Source organism: Arachis hypogaea, chromosome 14 (genome assembly GCF_003086295.3).
Source record: "Arachis hypogaea cultivar Tifrunner chromosome 14, arahy.Tifrunner.gnm2.J5K5, whole genome shotgun sequence".
Classification (NCBI taxonomy): Eukaryota; Viridiplantae; Streptophyta; class Magnoliopsida; order Fabales; family Fabaceae; genus Arachis; species Arachis hypogaea.
Genome location: NC_092049.1, coordinates 135,937,535 through 135,943,534, shown reverse-complemented (window position 1 = coordinate 135,943,534; position 6,000 = coordinate 135,937,535).

The window sequence follows — 6,000 nt, the reverse complement described above, 5'->3', positions numbered from 1 at the left end:
GTATGGAGAGCTTGAGACTTCCTCACCACTTCTTACCATAAGTGGTAAAGATCTCAGCCACACCCTACTATAGATCTTCTTTTTCTCAATGCCATCATCACAATGGCCTCTTCTTTGCAACTAGCTTCTCTGTACTTTTTACTGATAGCTTGCTTCATCCATCCTTTCCTGCTAGACAAGACCGAAAGAGAGAGGAGAGAGAACAGAGAAAAGCTTGCAATGTAATTAAAGAAGAAAATAAAAATGAGTTAAGTTTACTTTACTCATGCCTAGTTTCTGCTTTCTTCTTATGGTTACTTGCTTCTACCATTTTTCTTCTCTGATAGTGAGGTGACCAAATACAAAAAGAGAGAAGAGAGAGAAGAAAGAAAACTTTTAATGTATTTGAAGAATGAAATTAAAAATGAGTTAACCACTTCCTTTTCCCATGCCTTGTATCGTGTAGAGCATTAAAAGCAATCAAATCAATGTATCCTTTCTCTCTCATGTTACCAATGCACTTAGTTAAATTTGAATTCCATCACCCATAGAAAATGACATCTGTGGAAGGCATGCTTTCAATTAGAATTTGGATTCTACCAAGGTAAATGGATAACGAAACATGCTTGAGATCCTTGGACTTCATTTTTTGATTTATCAACTTTGGTTTATGGGCTTCTGATTTGAGCTTAACTCACTCTCAAAATTCAGCCACTTATATTTGAATTAATTTTTCCCAAGGCTGATTTTAATGATTCATTTGGGCTTGTGATTTGGGCCAATTTGGTTTTCTTCTATTTCAAAGCACACCCATTTATATTAATTTTGCAAATAGCTTGATTAATAATAAGTGGGGCTTATATTGCCTTTTGACCTAATATGAAATCTTCACACTAACAAACACATTAAAACAACCTATTGGAAGCAAATAACAATTTAATAATTTAATAATATTTGATCATCAAATTAGACATTAGTTTTTCAAACTCAATAATCTCTCCCTTGATGACAAATATTATTAAAGCTGAATTAAAAAGGATTAGGATTAGAAAATTCCCTTGATGATTTGGCCGAATCCTCTCCCTTTCAATTGTTCAAAATACTCCCCCTTAATGTGTGCCTGATTAACATAATATTCAAGAAAGCAAAAACTGTGTACAAGCTCCAAAGGATTCCCAAAAGATAAAAATTTCAAGAATTTGGATCCTTTAAGACCGAGCCATATTTTCACAAGAAAATACTTTTCAAACACCTTAATAAAATCCATAGTCCAGTCAGCACACTTGCATTTGAGCAAATAAATTTATCAATGATAATCAAAGCTCAAGTCAAAATTAATCCACTAACACAAAGTGCTCAAAACAGAGCCAGATCAGAGCATAAAACAGAGTAAAACAGGGCAAAAAATCAATGAAATATAACAGTTTCAATTATCAGAGCATAAAATAGAGCAAAACAGGTCAACAAATGAAACATAATAGAGGAAAATAGGGCAACAAATTAATAAAACATAACAGTTTCAATTCAGCCCTTTTTCTCTTCTCCCCTTTTTGTCATCAAGGAGGGACCCTGCAAAAAATGGAGAAAAAAACAATGCAGTCCATAACAAAATAGCATCAAAGTTAAGTTTGGTACAGTCTTCCAAGATAAATGAAAATAGTTCCATTGAGTCAAATACACAGAGAGCAAAATAACTGAGCATTCAGCCGCAGCAGCAACAGGGAGCAAACTTAGGCATCAGAATTTTCTTTATTAGATTCCAAAACATCATCTTATTTCTCAAAAGGAGCCATGTCCTCATCAACTGAATCCAAATGCTTTAAGAGCAAGTTTACCCTTGCATGAGATTTTAGCCAAGCCTTTTCATTTTGAAATGCAAGCTTTCTAGCTTCTTTGCTAGATTTTACCATTTGCTTATACATAGTAGCAAACTCCAAGAGAACTTCTTTACCTTTAGCATGTTGCGGTACACCACCACCTTTGATTGTGGACACTTTATTCTCAACAGGTTCATTACTCAAATCAACATTAAAATGCTCAATCAAGCAAGTCAAAAACATACCATATGACAAGTTACTCCTTTTATCACTTTTCACACAGTCCCGCATATGATGAATCATAAAGTAAGCTAAAGATATGGGGATGGAGTTCAAAAACAGTATAAAAAACAAGGGTGTCACAAACAGCTACCTTCTGATATGATCCGCTTTTAGGAGTAAAAGTGTAAACCCCGGTTAAATTAGTATATAATTAGTCAATAAATTAGTTTTTAATAAGGAGGATTAGAAATGTGAATATTATATCAAATTAGGGTAGAGCTCATCGAAACAAGAATTTTGACACTAATTTCGAAAAAAAGGTCCAAAATTGGACCGAAAGAACTGAACCGGTTGAACCAGACTCGAACTGGGCTGTCAGTCCAACCGGACCATCCCTTTTAAGTGAACCCAAGGCCTTTCTTCCCTTCATTTTAACAGAAACGAAGCTTTCAGCTTCCACGGGAGGGAAGAACGAAAATTTCACCGAAACCCTTACGGTGGTTTCCGATCCCCGTAACTTTTCCGTCCGAGCTCCGATCGCCGCACTGTTTGCGGCCACGCATCCACCGCGTCGAGCTCTACATTTCTACCGGAACAATTTTACTGGTAACTTGTTTAATCACTCTCAGCCCTCTTTTCCCCCAATTTTCAAATTTTTAATGGGAATGTCGAATTTCTTTGATTTCTGATGTTTTAGGATCCAATTAGCTTGAGGAAAACGTTCACTCTTGCTTATGTGAAACTTGGGTAAGGTGAGGATACGATAATTCTATTTTATTTTTATTAAATTTGAGCTTTGAGTATTAAATTGGATATATATGTGTTATGAATGTGTATTAGGTTGTGAATAAATAATTGGAGCTTGAAATTGTGAATACTGAAACTTGGAGGAAGCGGATTAGTTGAGGTTTTGAGGGCTGTATTCTTTTAGGAAAATTGTCTTGAAATAATACTTGGAAATTGGCTAAAGTATGGTTTAGGTTTCTTGCATTTAATATATAATGTTTTTTGTGAAAACTTAGGCTAGATGACCATAGGATAAGTTGGATTGCATGTGTATATTTAATGCTTAGTATCCTGTTGATGAACATGGTTGGTTTGGTGTTGTTGATTAACTGGTGATTTGGAAAATTATTGATTTGAGGTATAACTATTGTGGAGGTTGTTGTGATAACGAGGTATTTTGTGTTAAAAGCCTAGGATTTGTGAACTATGATTCTTAGTTGAATTTTGGTTGTTGGATTTGAATATTATATTAGTATAATTATTTATCTGAGGTAGATTTATTGTGGTGATTGTTATGATGATGAGGAAGGGTATGTTGAATTGAAAATAATGCAGGTTTGGATCCGAAAAGGGTGGCAAAGTCCGAGTTTTAGGGGAGATGCTGCCGAAATTTTATTAAAAAAAATTAGAGATTTTGTTTATATGATTATTTATAAAGATTTAGATTCAAAGGTTATATGGTTTGATTTTGAGTTATTAAGAAAATGAGCATGTTTTAAGTTTGATTCATTTGGAAAAGAATGAATTATGTTTTGAATTGGAACTATTGATAGACGGAATGGGAGGTGTAATAATGAAGGATAAGGATTGAATATGATTGACGTATAATGATGAATGAGATGCGATTGAGAATGATGTGGATGTTGATGATTATAATTGAATTATTTATATGGCTTATGAATTTGAATAATCTGAGATACGAGATTCCCTGGATTAAGTGCCGTGGCTTGCCACCACGTGTACCAGGTTGAAAACTCGATACTCTGTTGACCTTACAACATAAGTGTGACCGGGCACTATATAAATTCCCGGGAATGTTATCCCCATTGAGCAATATTGATTATTTAAGAAAAAGCTATGCATAGACTCTTAGGGATGCACGTCGGGGATAGTCTAAGGACAATTCAGACTTGTCGGGTTGGCTGGATAACCGACAGATGAGCCTCATCAGCCATAAGACAGGCATGCATCATATGCGTATTACTTGAATTACTTGTTTGTGCCTTAATCGGGTGTGCCTATATGTACTTGCCATGCTAAATGTGTATTTGTTACCTGTAATAACTGTAACTTTCTTGTGTTTGTCTTTATCTGTCTATTTGTCTGTGAAAATGCATGAAGGAGTTGGAAGTATGGAAGAATGGCAGTATGGGACTTAGATTTAAGGTTAAGTTAAGTTAGGTTTAAATATTTTTAGAAAACCACCTTTTATTGCTTCTGTTTAATACTTTAAGCTCTATAATATGAGTGTCGGCATTCTAGGATTGCCTCTGGCATTCCCAGGACCTTATATATTATGTGTGTGGCACCTTTACCATACTGAGAACCTCCGGTTCTCATTCCATACTATGTTGTTATTTTTCATATGCAGGTCGAGAGGCATCTCGTTAGGCGTCTGGACTCTTGAAGCGGAGTGGTTACAGGGTTATTTTGTTATGTTATGATGTATATATATGTACTTGGTTTTCTCTCCGCATAACTTGTTCTTTTGATCCTCTTAGAGGTTTATGGAGAGGTAGGATTGTGTATATGTACTTTTGGATTTTGGATATGTATGTATACATATGTAAATATTCTCCGGCCAGTCTTGATTTCGTAGGCTGAGTCAGGAGCTTGTTATTTGTATCTTTGGCACTCTATTCCTACTTCTGTCATCTTATGTTTAGTAGTTATGATTTTCTTAGCACGCAAGTCAACTTGTTCCTTGAGCGTTGCGCTTTTATTTCGCGATTTTTATTCCCTCTATTCTTCAAGGCTCCTAGCATATTATAATTCTTCTGCTATTATATGTACTCATTTTATTTTAGAGGTCGTAATACCACATCACCTCTATTTTACGACTTAAGCGTAAAGCTTTGTATGGTAGGGTGTTACATTATGGTATCAAAGCAGTTCGTTCCTATAGAGCCTAAAAGATGGACTGATTGTACTTCTGTGCATTCTCTGTATATGTGTTTATGTACTATTAGGATATCTGATTGATATATATGGCATAAACATTTGTGAGCATGCATTTGGAACTTAAAACATTAGACCTGCGATATTGAGACTGATCAACTTAATATCACTTGTTTGGTGTGTATAGGGACCAGATGTCGACTCGCGGACGCGGTCGCGGGCGAGGTAGAGGTAGGACAGGCATCGTTACTCCTGCCCCCCATAGGGACTGATCCAGTAGACTTTATGGCTGCCCTGGGAAATATGGCTGCAGCTATGCATGAGACAGCTGAGGCATTGGGTAATCAGATAAACTAGGGTAATCATGGGAACAATAAGTGCTAAGTGCCAATCCTGAACTTGACTTGGTCACCTACCAAGCTTTCAACTGCTAAGTACTAACCCAACTTGCAAGGGGATTCCCACAGAATCAAGAAACACAACACAGATGTACAAAGGACCTCTAAGGACATCTATGGCTTTTTTCTTTTAATTTTGTATACTCTGTCTTTTTCCGCTCTATGACTTTTTCTTACAAACCTCACTGTTTGCCTTTTTCCATGAGACTCAAGACAAACAAAACTAAACAGAAAAATATAACATGAAAAATATTGAAGGAGAAGAACTTCTATTAGCTTGGGTAGCTATGAGAACTCTGTGCTTTCACTCTTTTTCTCCTTGCTTCAAGTCCTGGCTGTTCTCCCTTATTTATAGAAGGGGAAGCCTCCAAGGTTGAAACTGATGAACCGAGCTAACTTCCTCTTCTTCATACAAAAACCGGTTCGGCCGAAGAGAGGAGAGAAGAAACCGAATGCTATAACCAACATGCAATTACCTCTGTGTCATCCCTTCTCACCAAGTTTCATCAATCCGGGCCTTCCATCTTGACTTGCTCCTCAAGAAGGATTCCTAGCCCTTGATGAGTCCTTGATTGCTTGACAGCTCCTCCTGCTCTTATCTTCTGCCTCATCCTCCACGTAGCTACAGTAGCTACCTCCTGTGGTGGTTGATCAAAAGTAGAGACGAGCCATGCTTCCAA